Source organism: Halichoerus grypus, chromosome 6 (assembly GCF_964656455.1).
Source record: "Halichoerus grypus chromosome 6, mHalGry1.hap1.1, whole genome shotgun sequence".
Lineage (NCBI taxonomy): Eukaryota > Metazoa > Chordata > Mammalia > Carnivora > Phocidae > Halichoerus > Halichoerus grypus.
Window position 1 is genome coordinate 13,343,916 of NC_135717.1, and position 18,021 is coordinate 13,361,936.

Genomic DNA, 18,021 nt, shown 5'->3' on the forward strand with positions numbered 1-18,021 from the left:
CCACATATGAGTGAAATCATATGGTAGTTGTCTTTTTCTGATTGACTTCTTTCGCTTAGCATCATACCCTCAGGATCCACGTTGTTGCAAGCGGTAAGATTTCATTCTTTTTGATGGCTGAGTCATATCCCATTGTATATATTATACCACATCTTCTTTATCCATTCATCTGTTGATGGACATAAGCACCATTGCTTTTGAAACTATCTTGAGGCCATCACTCAGAAACCATCATGTCAGTTGGGCCACCCCCCCGCCCCCAATCTGGGTCTTCCCAATCGCAACAGCTGCCTACCACTCTTCTCCCTCTCCCTCCCCTCAATCCCTCCAGGAGGTCATGGAGACGCTTAGAAGAAGGATAGGTATGAAGATGTGTGAGAGGGAGGCAGGACCGAGCTCCATAGTTGGGAAAACCTGGGTGTCAATCTCGGGTCTGCCAACACTGGCTGTGTGACTCTGGGCATTTTCTCTCCGTCTCTGTGCCTGTTTCCCTCCATCCGTATAATGAGGATAATCACACTTGCCTTAGAGGTTCATGTGGGAATACGACCCAGGGCTGGCGCAGTGTCCGGCCCTTAGCTGCCAGGTAGCAGAACACTGTCGTTAGTTTTAAGAAAGAAATAATAATTGAGGGGCACCTGGGTGGCTCAGTTGGTTGAGCATCTGCCTTCAGCTCAGGTCATGATCCCAGGGTCTTGGGATCAAGTCCCACGTCGGGCTCCATGCTCAGCGAGGGGTCTGATTCTCCTTACCCCTCTACCCCTCCCCCCCGCTCGTGCTCTTTCTCTCTCAAATAAGTAAATAAAATCTTTTAAAAAAGAAATAATAATTGAAAAACAACTCTGTGGAAAACCTGTAGTCCCTCAAAAATTGAAACATAGAATTACCACCCGACCCAGCAATTGCGCTCCTGGGCGTAGACCCCAGACTTGAAGACAGACGTCCAAACAAATCTTGTATACAGATACTCACAGTAACATCATTCACAGGAGCAAAAGGTAGAAACAGCCCGAATGTGCATGGACTGACGAGTGCATAAACAGAATACGGTATATCCACACGATGGCATACTGTTTGGCCATAAAAAAGAGTGGAGACATGACCAGCGCCACAATATGGAGGAACTGGGGCACGTTATGCTGCATGAGAGAAGCCAGACCCAAATGTCACCTATTGTACATGAAATGTCCAGAATGAGTCAATCCGCAGATGACTGACCGATCGTCAGGACTGGTTGGTGGGGGGGCACAGATAATAGGGAGCGACTGCTTAATGGGGATGCAGTTTTCTTTTGGAGTGATGGGAATGTCCCAGAAGAAGTGAGTGGTGTGGCTACATAACACAGTAAATGAGCTAAATGTCACTAATGGCAAATTCTATGTTATGTGTATTTTCCCAGAATTAAGAAAAAAAACAAAAGAAATGAACAGAGGTGCTGATGGTGCCCTCCTTCCCAGGCTGTCTGCACTCTGCTCTCTTGGCTCCTCTCAGGGCTGGGGGAAGGCAGGGGCACGCCTTGAAGACAATCAGGAGTGGAGGCTCAGAATGGGTCCCCCTTCAAAGCACCAGTCCCCCCCAGGAGCCGCCCCTGCCTTGCCCTACTGATGCCCCCCCCACCTCCTTGCAGACTCTCGGGGAGTGACAGAGCACCCCCCCGCACTGCCACCTGGCTCTTACACCTTCTTTGCGTTTGGGGGACCCATCTCTGAAGCACCCCGAGTTCTGACAGAGGGGAGGCAGAAAGCTGGACTCCACACAGAGCTGCTGAGACTGGTCATTGGGAGGCTGGAGAGGCAGAAACAGACCCGGATGGGGGCAAGAGGTGGCCTCCAAAGGTATGCCCACCCCTGGATGCTTCTCAGATGGGTGGTTTTAACCCACCAGGAGGATGCCAGGAGTTCTTAACATCTCAGATTTGGGGCAAGTTAGTCGGTCCCTCTGACCATGACCACCTCCCTCCACACTCCACACATGCATCTCAGGTAGATGTGGAGCCTCTCAGGGCACAGGGCTGAAGGGGGAGAAGCTCGGGAGAAGGCTGGGGCTGCCCCAGGGCAATGTCATCTTTGGGGCTGCTGCCGGCAGGTGGCTCTCCCTCTTCTGTTGAATCCACCAGGCTCCCGAAGGGCCACCCCCTTGTAAGGGACTCCTAGCACCAATCACACCACCGACTTCATGACCGGCTAGAGCAGGGGGAGGGTACCATCCCAGGGGAGAGAGGGTGCAGGCGCTTGGGCCACCCGTCGGTGTCCCAGGCAGTCAGCTGGGGTCCAGGGCCCCCCGGAGGCTCTCTCTCCCCTCCCCCTCCACAGAGTGGAGGCTCTGCGCACGTCACACCTCCCCCTGTGCTCACCCTGGCCCTCTCTCTGTCTTTAGCTCCTCCTTGGACTCGTGATTTCCAAGCCTTTTTGCAAAGCCTCCTGCTTCGGCAGATACATGTTATTTTTAATGGTGGTCTCCACTGGACTTCCTTTTATTACCTCCCTTTTGCTCCTCTGTGTTTAGGAGACCATCCCGGGGACAGTCTCAACCACAATAACCTGTGGGCCGCGTCCCTGGTTTGAGGAGAACGTTCTTTCATTCATTCATCAAGCACCCATCAAGGGTGGCACCCCGCCTGGCCCTGGGGCTACAAGGACCAAGACAGATTAGCTGCTACCCTCAGGGCTTCGAGTCTAGTAAATAAAGTTCTTAGTGAAATACTAATAATGATAAAAATCGAATGATGTCTTCTACGTGCCTGGCATTGTCTGCATGGATGAGTGAATAAATGAATGAATGAATGAACGAATGAAATTCTCTAACAACTCTCTGACGCTTGTCCTATTTGATAGAGGAGGAAACTGAGGCCCAGAGCCTGGCAGTAACTCTCCCGAGTTCACACAGGAAGTGGCGGAGCTGGGATCTGCGCCCTGAAGTCGGCTGGGTGACCTTGACCGCCATGTTAGACCGTCCCCCACAGGGTCACCGTCTGGTGACCAGCCTCTCCGAGGGAAGAGCCCCTGCTTGTCCTCGGGGAAGTGCTCTCTCCAGCCCTGGCCAGAGGGCACCGGGCCAAATGGAAGGTCAGGGCCTCAGCCTCACAGACCTGTTTCCTCAGACATTCTCTGGGGACATCCGAGGACATTCCTTCAAGCTTGTCTCCACCGCTTCCCCCCCTGGTGCTCACCAGTTCGCTCCAAGGGGCTTTCTGACCATCTCAATGGGGTAAAGGCATGGAAAGGGCTTTCTGAGAAAAAACCAAATGACTACTTCACAATCAACACCGTGCAGCAACCTCGGCTCTGTTTTCATGTCATCTTGTGTTCTTGGAAGAAGAGCATTGATTTGGTAAACTTGACAGAGAGACTCTGAAACAATGTGGCGCAAGCCCAGATGACCTTGAGCTTCCCTAGGGGACGCCTCCGTGCCTTCTCTGTCATTGGAGTCTCCTTGGGGTTTACCCTCGGACCCTGTGATGATGATAACGACGCACACTGGTTCCCAATTCAGGCACAAACACCTTTTACCTGACCAGGAGTCAAGCTGTTTTTCGCCTCCAAAATGGGAGATTTAAATGATACCTAAACTTATTATGTTTTGGTGAAAAAGCTCCCCTGGGTTCTTTAATGATTAGACAAACTTGAGAACTCCTGCACGTATCATTTCTGGTTATATTATATCATGATGTGTGGTGGTACATAAAATCTGGTGTCCTAGGCCCCCCCACGAAGGGCAGTGGTGGGGTCCCATGATGCTCTCATTCTGTGATGCTGTCATCGGTAGAAACTGCATGTGGGGAAGGGCTTCTCAAACTTTCATCTGCCTACGAGTCTCCCGCAGATGTTGAAAATCCAGATTCTGATTCTGTGGCCCTGGGGGGAGGGGGTGCTGGGATCTTGCATTTCCAACAAAGTCCCCGGCCATGCTGAGCCTGCTGATTCTGTGACCACCCTGAGCAGAATGTAGAAGGATTGCTTGCGCTAGACAATTAAAAATATTGTTCTGTGTGGTAAAAATTGCACTGCGTGAGTGCTGACGTTGGGATTGGCCGAAATGTGAATGACCGCCATGACCCTGAATTATATTCAAGAGAGGCATTCAGAGAGAGGAGTCATAGTAAAAACAGAAGGCCCAAGGGCAAAACAAAGAAGGCCTATCAGCTGAAGTCTGTCTGTCCAGGTAGGGGGACAGCTGAACACACCTAATCCTACTTAGGAATTGGGCATCCAGATGGGCATAGCAGGACTGCCCAGGGTGGGCGGCTTCATTAGGAAGGTGGCTTGTCCCCAACATCATACTCAGACCCCCCCGCCATCAACCGTGTCCCCGTCGTGGCTTTCTGTAATTCTGTGACTCCCACCCCAACCCCAACCCCAAATTGAGACTGTCCTTTGATGTTCTCTCTGCAACACCAAATTATAGAATCATTGATCCTGCACTCACTGTCCTCTCTCTCGAACTATCCATCACTTAGGCATTTGTCAGACAGGAGATGGGGCTGGCTGGACGCTGGACCTGCTGAAGTTATTGAAAAATGACGCTTAATGGTTAAAAAAAAAAAAATCCTTTGTGCTTTTTAGTTGCATCTAACCCAAATGTTGCCAAGATGGACGCTCTGACTTTTTTTTTAACACGTAAGTAAGCACGGATTAATTAATTAATTCCATAAGTATTTACTGAGCACCTACTATGCACTAGGCACTTTGCCAGGTGCTGGAAACACAGCAGGGAACAAAGCAGACAGGCCCCCTGAGGTTTGTGATCTAAGTCGAGAAGCAGACGATAGATGAACACTCGTACACATAAATACGTGGTTGTAATTATGCTAAGTGCTATGGAGGAAAAGGATGGGGGGTGGCTCACAGAGTCGGGGAGGGAGGCCCAGGGAGTGAAGGCACCAGGATACAGGGACATTGAGCTGGGCCTACAGGGTGGGGTGGGGGTTGGCCGGAGGAGTTTGAGCTCTGTCTTAATTGCTTCAGCCCCTGTTATGGACTGGATTATGTCCTCCCCCCAAATTCACAGGTTGAAGCCCTAACCCCTAATGGAACTGTATTTGCAGATATGGACTTTAAATAGGTAATTAAGATTAAATGAGGTCATAAGAGGGGGCTGATCTAATGGGACTGGGGTCCTTATAAGAAGAGGAGGAGACACGGCGGGGGGTGGGGGTACGTGCACAGAGGGCAGGCCCTGTGAGGACACAGCAAGGGGGTGATCTGGGACTCCCAGCCTCCAGAACTGCGAGAAAATTCATTTCTGTTGTTTAAGCCCCCCGCCCCCCATCGGTGGTACGGTGGGTATTAGGGCAGCTGTGCAGACCAACGAAGCCGCTCACAGCCTCAGAAGCGGCTTCCCTGCTGGCATCTGCATTGTACCCCCAAATCTGTGCACCTGCTGTGTTCACACGGACCCTTCACAGGCGGGGAAACAGCTTAGAAGCGGGTTTGGTTTGGTTTGGTTTTGTCTTCAGACGACATCATGGTGTGTTGGAGAGGGTTCTGGAAATCTCAGGAACCCCAGGATCCTCATAAGCAAACCTCTTGGCCAGGGGACCCTGAACTAATCACATAAACTCTGGGCGTTCCTATGCTCTGCCCTAATGTGAATGTGAAGCTGACGCAATGTTACAGTTCAGTGTGACCTGATTAATTTCCGTATCACAGCAAGGTTTCTTTTGATCGTTTTGGAAACTGCGTCGCTGAGGCCGTCTGGTGACCAGCCTCTCTGAGGGAAGAGCCCCTGCTTGTCCTCGGGGAAGTGCTCTCAGGCTCAGAGCTTTGGGTGGGTCCCCGCTGAATCCCCGAGAGCGCTTCTGTTGACTCTCAGCTTGATGAACACCCACAACGTGTTGTGATTGATACTGTGTCTAAAAAGAAATACATTATTTTGGTCTTTGTCCCTGGCTCCTGGCCAGGGCTCCTAAAACCCTGGTGATTTCCTAACTGATAAGAACGATGGGAGCTTCTTCCATTATAATATTTGGTTTCTGTCTGCTCCTGAAACAGCTCTGGAGTGATTAAAGGGAGCATCTTTTGTTATGCATAGCAAGCCCCTTGCAACCACACATCTTTTATCTTAATGAGGTGGCTTTTGGGAAGCACCTGAAGATGGGGGGCTGATTGCCAGAGGAACCAAACATGTAATTAGAGAGTTGGAACTTTTAGCAACCACCCCCCGTCCCCCAACTCTGGGGCAAGGAGAGGAGCTGGAGATTGACTTGATTGCCAAGAGCAAAGACTTAATCCCTCATGCTGACCTAATAAAGCCTCCATCAAAACCATTCCCCGAAGGGTTTTCAGAGAGCTGCAGGATTGGTGAACAGCACTCATCCGCGAGCTGGGAGGGGGGCACACCCCAGCCAACCCGGGGACAGAGGTTCCTGCATTCGGGACCCTCTGGACCTCACCTTCTGCATTTCTTCATCTGGCTGTTTATTGGTATCTTTAAACTATCTCTTGTCTGGGCGCCTGGGTGGCTCAGTCTGTTAAGCGTCTGCCTTCAGCTCAGGTCAGGATCTCAGGTCCTGGGATTGAGCCCCAGGTCAGACTTTCTGCTCGGCGGGGAGTCTGCTTCTCTCTCTCTCTCTGCCCCTCCCCCAGCTCTCTCAAATAAATGAATGAATGAATACATACATACATAAATAAACAAATTCTTAAAAAATAATAAAATGTCCTTTGTAATAAATTGGTAATAATGAAGAAACTGTTTCCTGGGTTCTGTGAGCTGTTCTAGCAAATTTTGGAACCTGAGGAGGGGGTCGTGGGAAGCCCCAATTTATTGCCAGTTGGTCTAAAATACAGGTGGCTGGGACTAGTGTCCCCACGGGGTGGGGGGGCTGCTTAGGGGGGGATGGAGTCTTGGGGGACCGAGCCCTTAACCTCGGGGTTCTGGCAGTTAGTGTCTGAACTGAGTTAAACTGTAGGACATCCAGGTGGTGTCCGCCAAGCATTGGAGGATTGCTTGGTGTAGGAAAACCCACACACCTGGTGCCACAAGCCTTGTGAGTAGAAGAAATCGATTTTCCTTCACGTGGGTTCAGAGCTGATGCGCCCCTTGCGCTGTGGCCATAGCTCCCCTGGAGATCGCTAGAGATCACTAACCACCAGTGTAGACAGCCCCCTCTTTCCAAATACTGCTGCTAAGTAGCTATAAGAACTTAGAGAAGTCCCTTCCACTGCTTAGAAGCTGAGATTTAAATAAGTTGAATGTATGGGCTCAGAGGCATGGCTGAAAAAAAAAAAGGGGGAAGATCCTTGGCATCTGGAAGCAATGGTGCTCATGGTTTAGCACAGCTGGTTCGAATCACCTGGAAGGCTTGTTAAAACACAGGTCGCTGGCCCCACCCCTGGGGTCTCTGACTCGGGAGACCTGGGGTGGGACCTGAATACTGGACCTGATGATGCTGAGGCGGTGAGTCCTGGAGCCACACTTTGAGAACCACTCTGCTGGCCTTGGTCCCCACGTGTCTTTCATATCCATGGAGATGGCCCCAGATCCAGGGTGGGGAGGGAATGATGGAGAGCTCTTCCTGCCCAGAGTGATGTGACAGGGGAGTCCCTGTGCCATTGAGAGTGGAGTCTCTCCATTATCCTGGGCAAGGTCAGGGAAGACAGATGGAGGGCGGGGTACATCCCTGCCCTGCCTTTTCTGTGGGGGGTGGGGAGTTTCATCTCAGGACCACGTTTTACGACTGGGGGCACCTGACTCTCCCACACTAGACTCCATCTACTCTGGTGTCTGGTCTGAAAGGTGTTTGCTGCCAGGCCAGAGACAATGGAGCTGGAGAGAGAGGAGGAGGCGCTGGGTACAAGGTGCACGTGGGGGGCCACCTGTGTTCCCACCGCTCGCTCGGCAGGGCGCAAGTCTATGTTGGGTAGAAGGTACTTTGCAGAAGGTTGTGTTGATAATCACGCTCTGAAGCACAGATAGCACTACCACGGGAAGTGTGGGTGAGGAGAGAGGAATGCTGAGTGAAGGACTCCTGGGGCACAGGCAGAAGCAGAGAGAGAGGGAGGGAGAGAGGAAGAGAGGAGAATGGTGGGGAGGAAGGGAGGGAGAGAGCGGGGAGGAGAGCGGGGGAGGGAGGGACAGAAAGAGCAGGGGAGGGGGAGAGAGAGACAGAGAGAGAGTGGGGGAGGGAGAGAGAGGGAGGGAGGGGGAGAGAGAAGACACACAGTTGCTGGAGACGGTGTTGGGGAGGAGGAGGAGTGAGGAGAGCAGCTCTTTAAGGCTTTTGAATAGAATATGAAATTACAGTGGTAAAATGAACAAGACCAAATCTTAAAAACCAAAATGAAGCTCTTTCCATAACTCAAATACCTTATAGAATCATACTGTCATTACAGGAATCTAGCAGATAAGGAGAATCTCCAGAACACAGTTTTTGGGAAAATGAAACCTTTTCATGTTCATCCCCCAAAGAGTTGAGACTTCTTAATAAACTACTCACAATTACATTGGACATATTACCTGGAAGTCTTGTTTTTCTTGAATGACCCGAGGAGGATCCTTGGCTGGATCCCCACTAAAGTACATCTGTGGTCCAGGTTGGAAGATGCCCCTGCCCACAGGCTGCCCCATTAACCCCTTAATATTTTTCTGTCCTGGACTCTAAGTTGGTGCCTTTGGTTGTCCTATGCTGTCCTGACCATGGGATTGCTTCCTTCTAGAATCTTGTCTGGTTTTTGCCCCCCATCCCTCAGCATTAAAATAAATTATGCAGTAAATATAGTATTAAATGCAAGAACTTGTGTTTTCCTAAGAAAATGAAATTTACAGTATCCATGGGAACGATTATCATCAAACACTTAATGGCTTTATAAAAAGAAAATGTAACCAAATGCCTGTAGAGAAGAAGGCACAGTATTAAATTGGCTAATAAGAGGGCTCTAGCTTTGAGCATATCCAACAAGACTTTCATTAAGCAGCAGCAGTGTTAGCTAGATGTCTTTGCTAACCAGAAGTTTTATTTCAGTCCTCAACTTTTCTGGAGAAAGGAAAAATAACGTGGAGGCAAGTTCTAATAAAAATTTATTCCAGAAAGCAATTTCCAGGAGTTATCTCAGAGTTCAACCCAATCTTTTCTTGTTTTACTTCTGCAAATAAAAATGAGGGAGGGACATTATTGTGGAATGGAGGGAAGACCAGTCCACCTGGAGACACATGATTGTGGCCAATGTCTACTTAACCCACCTCGTTCCAGCCTCAGTTTCCCATCGATAACATGGGGGGATGGATTACACGGTCTTAAAGCATCTTTCTACAGGACATCCTGCAATTTCAGGATGACAGGTGCAGGGTTAAAAATGATAACCCCTTGGAGAACTGGCTGATTCTGTGCAGACATGAAGTATACAAGATGAGCCTGGAGCATCTTATTCTATCAGAAAGGAAAGAAATGCTACAAACAAACATAAAACCCCTAACAATGGGGTATGTCAAAGGGTCACAGAAATTCAATAAAAGAGTTCCCAAAGTTCAAAGCTGGAACAATTTGAGCAAGAAAATAAATCAAATGGCACAGGATTATAGCACAAACATAAAATAAATGTCTGCGAGTCCGTACTGATATAAATAAATGATTGAACTAAAAATAAATGGGAGAGAAGAATCAACTCTTCCATGCAGAATTCCAAATAATGTATGTGGATGCCCCATCATCCAGAAGGTGGCGCATAACTCCCCACTCCTTAGGTGTCGGCTGCACTCGGTGTCTTCCTTCCAAAGAGGAAGAGCAACTTTATAGGAGAGAAACCTGACAAGTGTTTCCTCAGATGATGATCAAGCTTAACATCAATGGTGAAACGTCATGTTGACAGTATGTACCCTTGATGTAAAATGATGACAATCATACTTTATCCCCGTGGTTCTAGCAAAAAACCTACAATGCTGGTCTAATCATGAGAAAAATACTAGACAAATCCCAATTGAGGAACATTTGGAAAAATATTGACCAGTATTCTTTAAAACTATCAAGGGCATCAAAAACCAAGGAAAGTCTGTGAGACTGTCATGGCCAAGAACCTAAGGATACATGATGAGTAAATGTAATGTGGTAGGGATGCCTGGGTGGCTCAGTTGGTTAAGTGTCTGCCTTCGGCTCAGGTCATGATCCCAGAGTCCTGGGATCGAGTCCCATGTCAGGCTCCTTGCTCAGCAGGGAGTCTGCTTCTCCCCCTGCTTGTGCGCGCGCGCTCTCTCTCTCTCTGACAAATAAATAAATAAAATCTTTAAATGTAATGTGGTATCCTGGATACGATCCTGGGACAGAAAAAGGACGTTAGGGAAAAACTAAGGAAATCTGAATAAAGTATGAACTTCAGTTAATAATGATATGTTAATCGTGGTTCCTTAATTGTAACACATGTAGCATTCTAAAGCAAGAGGTTAACAACAGGGAAACTGGGGGCAAGGGCATGTGGGAACTCTCTTGGCAATTTTATGTTAAATCTAAATGGCTCTGAAATAAAAGCTTGTGTTTTTTTGTTTTTTGTTTTAAATTATAGCCCCGAGGGCTGGCAAATCTTGCAGAAATGATTCGGTATGGCCAACAGACCGGCTCTGTCTAGGGAGACAGAATTGACAGAAGATTTACCATAAAGATGAAAAAATAGGGTTTCGTCAATCAGCAATCTCCTCTCCCCCACCGCCCGGTCTTCCAGCAGATACAGCTGTCATGGCTCACAGGCAGAAAAGGGTTTAACTCAGCAGCCTGGGCTGTCCAAAACCTACTGCATTCCCCCTCTCAGGCCTTGCCCTTAACCCGAGTGTAGGCAACAATGTGACTTACGGGGGATGCTTTGTTGGTGTTTGCCTGGGAGCCTGGGCCACACTCTATCAGCTTGTCTTCGGAGGGGAGGAAGGTCGGAGACTGAATTGGTCAGTCTGGGGGGTGTTTTACGCCTGCATGACCCCCAATAAAAACACTAGGCACCGAGTTCCGAGTGAGCTTCCCCAGCTGGTGGCATTCATCCCTGCTGTCAGACATTCTGCCCCGAGCATTAAGTGCTGTCCATATGACTTCACTGGAAGGAAACGATGAGAAGCTCGTGCCTGGACTCTTGCCCTATGTCGCATTTTCCTTTGCTGGTTCTAATCTGCATCCTGTCGCTGCAATAAGCCGGAACCGAGAGTATCACAGGTCTTCTGAGTTTTGTAAGTATCAAACCTGCCGGTGGTCTTGGGGACCCTGATACTGCAGGGGACACGGACTGAGGTCTCCATCCTTCTGCATCTTGACAGATCTAATAAGGGAACAGGCCATATCCAGCTGGGGGCACCCGCAACCTGGTGATTGTTTGAGAATATAAATTGCCTGATCAATTAGCCAATTATCCATTTCCCTCCATTAGTCCCCAGTCAATACCTCAGAACTTAGAAAAGCACATATTCAATTTCCTCTTCCCTCCAGCTCCTGAAAGCTATCATAATTTGGAGGTGATTTTGTCCAGTTTTAAAAGACACACACAAAAGAATTCAATCATTTTTCTGCCTGATAAATCTCTACTCTCCCCGAGGACATGGACGCCGCTGTCCTCATTCCAACACACGCAGCGCGAAGCTTTCCTTATAAGCTGAGACAGGGCTTGGGTCAGCGGGATGCTCCGGGCTTCCGGAGGCCTGGGTCCAGCCTGGAGAGGTGGGGGCGGGGCAGGGGGGGGGAGGAGGTGGATGGAGAGGGGATTGAAACTCTGAGGGCAGAAAAATGCTGCAGAGATGGAAAGAAAAGAGCCAAGCTGGGGACCACTGCTGCAGCGTTTATGGGCGGCCAGGGGTAGATGTTTCGGTCAGGATCTCCCACATGTCTGTAACAGGTAAGCTGCAGCTGAGGAAACTCCCATGTGGCTGGGAAGTCTGGGGTCCTGCAAGGAAGCTGGGTGTCGGGGAAAGTGAGCCCCACCCCCTCCCTCTGGCGGGAGCCCTTCTTGGCTTGGCTGGAGGACTTGGCAGGTGCGCAGACGTTGTCCTGGTGTGGCCCCGGGCTCCAGACAGCCAACTGGAGTCTCTAGTCGAAAGGACCTGAACCCAAAGGCCTGGACGTGTCTTGGAGATAAAAACATGGTGCTAGCAGTCATGGTGACCACCGGTCCACGGGGAGGTAGTGGGTGGTTTTATCTCTACTCGGCTGCTTCTAAGGCCATGTCCCTACAAACTTGGGTGTCCCAAGTCGGTTTTTCTCTTTGATCCGATCCGTTGGTCAGAGGTGATTGAGCACATCTGGGGGCTTGAGGGAGCTGAAGGGAAGAGCTCTTGGGCCCAGGAAGGAAGACCTCTGGGGCAGGGCCCTCGGGTGGCCTGGCTGGAACCTAACTGCCGAGACAACACCATAGTGACTTCTAGCTTCTCAAGCCCACGGAGGCTGAAGCTACTTGGGGATTTCAAATTCCAGTTTCTGCCTTGGGATTGAAGAGGAATATTTCCAGCTGGGTTTAAATACATTAATTCCCAAATTGAGTTTGGCTCTCTTGCTATTTAAAACCCTATTTGGTAAGCACTTTACAGAGCAATAGCTCTGGAAGAGAAAGATTACTTTCCCATTAGCCTGGCTTAGTAGAATGCATTGTTATTCAAACGACCATCAAAGGGGATTTAAGTGGGATGTGGGTTTCAAAATCCTGGTGAGAACCGGTTGGTTTGCTGGAAGTCTGGGCTCTTCCACTTCTCCGGGAAATGAGGAGTGGGGGACACTGGCTCTTCAGCCCCTCCCACCCTCGGGGCCTCTTGGGTAGCAGAGCAAGCAGGAAATTGAAAGAAACTGAGCAAGGCAGTCTGCACCTGCGTTGGGGCCAAAACAAGGTAGAAAGAAACATGAGAGCTACATACAGCCTTCTGCCCACTGACCAGAGGGGTTGGAACCCACCTGAGCGTCCTAGCTGTGTTCAGGCCACAGGCCTTTGAGCCCCTTCTGTGGCAGTCTTCCCCTAGCCCGTGGGGCCTTCTAGGACCATTTTAAGAGTTTTCTGGATGACTCAGCTCTGAAACTGCCCCATTGCTGCAACCTTGGGAAAAGTACCCCCATTGACATGTTCCCTGGTGCTAGGCTGGATTTACCACAGTTCTGCTTGGACCAGACTGGAGCTTCAATGTGGAATGGGAAAGGTTTTTGTTTTGTTTTTGGTGGAAGGATGGTAGAGGGTGGCAAGAAAAGGAGATTTAGGTACCCTTGTGAGAAGTTTTAATATTCTATCTTTGGAAAGATTCAGATTTGTTTTCTTTTACGTTGACATAGAGAAAAATGGAACTGTGACATGTTTCATAACTTACGTAGAAGGTATGTCATGGGCTTCTGGGCTTCTGACAGTCTAGCATATTAACAGTGATTACAGGTTTTTCTGTCTGGGAGGAAGCCCCCTCTCCCACCACTCCAGTGACGTTGGTTTCTGACGATGGGCCCCAACCATGTTTGCCATGTCCCAGGTGGTTCAAGATTGTCCATTTGCCTTGTCTTATCCTTGCTCCCAGTAGACTGCTCAGTGTGGTCTGCTAATCTCTTTTCTGGGAAAGGTGACCTTCCCTCCCTTCCTTCCCCTTGACTTAAGCTTTATTGAGCCTGGGGTCCTGTGCAGGGTTGGGGTCGGATGGGATTTCTGTGCCCCAGATTCACAGTCTTGTGGGGCCAACATGACATGAAGCTGGCATACAGAAACAACTCTAGAAATGAACCAAACTCAGCCTGGTGGGAGGATGGATGAGAGAAGGTGTTCTCGAGCACCTGGCCTCTAACCTGTGTCCTGAAGCACAGGGAGAACTGAGTTGGGTAAAGGAAATGTAGAAGGGATAGGGAGTGGCGAGAGGGAAGAGAGAGAAAGAGCGGGCAGGGTGGACACTGGCCATTGTTCAAGGCCACCCAGCATCTGAACCCCCTTTTTATGTCTGGGAGCTCCACTCTTGTGAGTCTTGGTTAGTGGCAAGACTACCATTGTGGAAGCCAAAAAATGTCAGTCTCAGGTCCCTTTCAGTTCAAATAGTCAGGTGACCGGCTCCACCAGTCTGTGCTCTTGCACGATCTTTGACATGGGAGCTGGTGATGCAAAGAAACAGGGCCATGCAAGGTCTATTCTGCAAGGGGGATGGACATTTTGCTGCCCAGAAGCAGTAATGTTGCAATTAATGAGCAGTGTCCAGGGCTTGGTGTAAGTGGTGTCTTAAGTACAACTCAGGGCTCTGGGCCCTGCAGTAGCAGCAGCGATTCTGTCTCAATGGCCTCTCTGCCCCTTGACTTTGACCTCATCCTGATCCTGGAGCCTTCAGGTCTGTACTGGACAGCGTGAGTTCTCTATTATCTTTTATTTTTATTTTATTTATTTAATTTTTTTTAGAGAGAGAAAGCGCACAAGTGTGAGTGGGGGAAAGGCAGAGGGAGAGGGAGAATCTCAAGTAGACTCCGAGCTGAGTGTGGAGCCCAATCTGGGGCTCCATCTCACGACCCTGAGATCACGACCTGAGCCAAAATCAAGGCGGACGCTCAACCGACTGAGCCACCCAGGTGCCCTATCTTTTATTTTTAATTAAACTTTTTATTTGACAATAATTGTAGATTCACATGCAGTTGTAAATATGGTACAGAGTAGCACAGAGGATTTTTTAGGGCAGTGAAAATACTCTGTATGATACCATCATGATAAATACACTTATCTAAACCCATAGACTGTGCCACACCATGAGTGAACAAGAATATAAACTGTGGACTTTGGGTGGTGATGATGTATCCATTTGGTTCATCATAGCAACTATACCACACTGGTGGGGGATGTTGATAATGGGGAGGCTGTGCATGCGTGAGGGCGTGTGGGAAATCTTTGTATTTCCTTTCAATTTTGCTGTGAACTTAAAACTGCTCTAAAAAGACAAAGTCTTGGGGCGCCTGGGTGGCCCAGTTGGTTAAGTGAAGTGGCCAACTCTTGATCTCAGCTCAGGTCTTGATCTCAGGGTCATGAATTCGAGCCCCACACTGGGCTCCATCCTGGGCCTGGAGCCTACTTAAAACAAAACAAAACAAACCAACGAAGTCTTAAAAAAATATTGCCCCCCTCCCCCCAAAAAATCAAAAACCAATGACAATTGACAATCAGTCATTATTAAAGTATTTCAATATATTTAAGAAAATTTTTCCTGGTAAAAATATATATGTGTATATAAAATATAGAGAGATCTTATGTATATTCAGTTTCCCTCAATGGTAATATCTGGCAAGCCATACTACATCATAATCAGGATACTGACATTGAAACAGTCAAGATATTGGGATGCCTGGGTGGCTCAGTTGTTAAGGGTCTGCCTTCAGCTCAGGTCATGATCCCAGGGTCCTGGGATCGAGTCCTACACTGGGCTCCTTGCTGGGCAGGGAGCCTGCTTCTCTCTCTGCCTGCCGCTCCCCCTGTTTGTGTTCTCTCTCTCTCTCTGACAAATAAATTAATAAAATATTAAAAAAAAAAGATATAGAACCTTTCCATCACCACATGGTTCCCTCATGTTCCCTTTTTATAGCCACACCCACTTTGGTCCTGGCCCAACCCCATCCTTAACTTCTGGCACCACTAATCTGTTATCCATTTCTATAATTTTTGCCATGTCAAGATCATCATAAAAATGGAGTCTTGGGGTACATAACATTTGGGGACTGGCTTTTTTATTTTTTATTATTATTTTTTAAAGATTTATATATTCACTTTAGAGAGAGAGCATGTGAGTGGGGGGGAAAGGGCAGAGGGAGAGAGAAAATCCTCCAGCAGACTCCCCATTGAGCATGGAGCCCAATGCAGGGCTTGATCCCAGGACCCTGAGATCATGACCCCAGGACTGGCTTTTTAAACTCAGTGTAATTCTCTGGAGATTTATATGGGTTGTTGCATGTATCAGTGGTTTGTTCCTTGTTATTGTTGAGTAATATTCCATGGTATGAACATAACCATGATTTGTTTAACTACCCAGTGAAGGATATCTGGGTTACTTCTAGTTTGGGGCATTATGAATAAAGCTGCTATAAACATTTGTATATAGGTTTTTTTTTTTTTTCCAAAGATTTTATTTATTTATTTGACAGAGAGAGACACAGCGAGAGAAGGAACACAAGCAGGGGGAGTGGGAGAGGGAGAAGCAGGCTTCCTGCTGAGTAGGGAGCCCGATGCAGGGCTCAATCCCAGGACCCTGGGATCATGACCTGAGCCAAAGGCAGATGCTTAACAACTGAGCCACCCAGGCGCCCCTGTATATAGGTTTTTGTGTGGACATAAGTGTCCATACTCTGAGATAAATGCCCAGAAGTGTAGTTGCTAGGTCATATGGTAAGTGCATGTTTAGTTTTTAAGAAAGTGCAAACTATTTTTTTTAAAGTGGCTGTACCATTTTGTATTCCTATTAGTGATATATGAGTGATCCAGTTTTTCCTCATCCTCACTATTTGTTGTTGGCATTATTTTTTAGTTTAGCCATTTTGATATATGTGCAGCAATATTTCATTGGGATTTAAATGTGCATTTCCTTAGTTGTTAATGATATTGAACATCTTTCCATGTGATTATTTTCCATCTGTAAATCCTCTTCAATGAAATGCCTGTTTATGGTTTTTGGTCCACTTTCTAAATTGGATTGTTTGACTTATTTACTGTTGAGGGTTGGGGGTTCTTTATATATTCTGGGTACTAGTCCTTTGTCAGATATGTGGTTTGGAAATATTTTCTTCCAGATTGCAGCTTGTCTTCATCTTCTTAATATGGTCTTTCACAAAGAAAAATGTTTTTTTTTGTTCAGGTTCAATTGGTCAATTCTCCTTTTAGGAATTCTGCCTTTGGTATCAAGTCTAAGAATTTTCTTCCTAGCCCTAGATCCTGAAGACTTTCTCTGTGTATTTTTCTAGAACTTTTATAGCTTTAACTGTTTTTTTTTTTTTTTTAAGATTGATTTTATTTATTTATTTATTTGAGAAAGAGAGTGCACAAGTGGGGGGAGCAGCAAAGGGAGAGGGACAAGAAGAGATCATGATATGAGCCTAAATCAAGAGTCAGATGCTTAACCAACTGAGTCACCCAGGCATCCCTATAGTTTTAAGCTTTACATTTAAGTTTGTGACCCATTTTCAGTTAATTTTTGTACAAGGTGTGAGACTCAGGTCAAGGTTTAGTTTCTAACGATGGATGTCTACATGCTCCAACATTACTTGTTGAAAAGTTTATCTTTCTTCCATTGAATTGGCTTTCCATGTTTGTCAAAAATCAGTTAAACATATTTGTGTGGGTCTATTTCTATGTTCTCTGTTCTGTTCAATAATCTAGATGTCTACCCCTCTGCTGCTATCACAGTCTTAATTACCGTAGCAGTATAATAAGCTCGAGATCAGATAGATTGATTCCTCCCACTTTATTCTTCCTTTTCAAGACTGTCATTGTTTGTTTCATATACTTGGGTGCTCTGATGTTAGGTACCTATATCTTTATTAAATTTTCTGGATAAATTGACCTCTATATCATTACATAATGTCCTTCTTTGTCTCTTGTGATAGATTCTATTTTGGCTCATAGTCAATTTTGTCTCATACAAATCTGGCTACCCTGTTCTCTTTTGGTTGCCATTTGTGTGGAAAATTTTTTTCCATCCTTCTACTTTCAGCCTATGTGTATTTTTACATCCAAGGAGAGTCTCTCATATACAACATATAATGGCATCTTATTTTTAAAATCTGTTGAGCCATGCTTTTTTTGTATGTGCACACACTGCAGATTTCTTTATTTTTTTCCAGGTTTGCTGAGGTGTAGCTGACAAAGAAAATTGTAATTATCTTTAAAGTGTATGATATGATGATTGGATATACATGTACATTGTGAAATGAATCCCACAATCAAGTTAATTAACACGTACATCACCTCACATACTTTTGTGGGTGTGAGAGAAATAAGCCAAAGAAAAAAGCTCTATGATATTACTTATATGTGGAATAAAGGAACAAACAAATAGTTGAACTCATAGAGAGAGAAAGTAAAATGGTGGTTTCCAGGGGCTGGGAGGCTGGGGGAAATGGGGAGAGTTTTATCAAAAAGTACA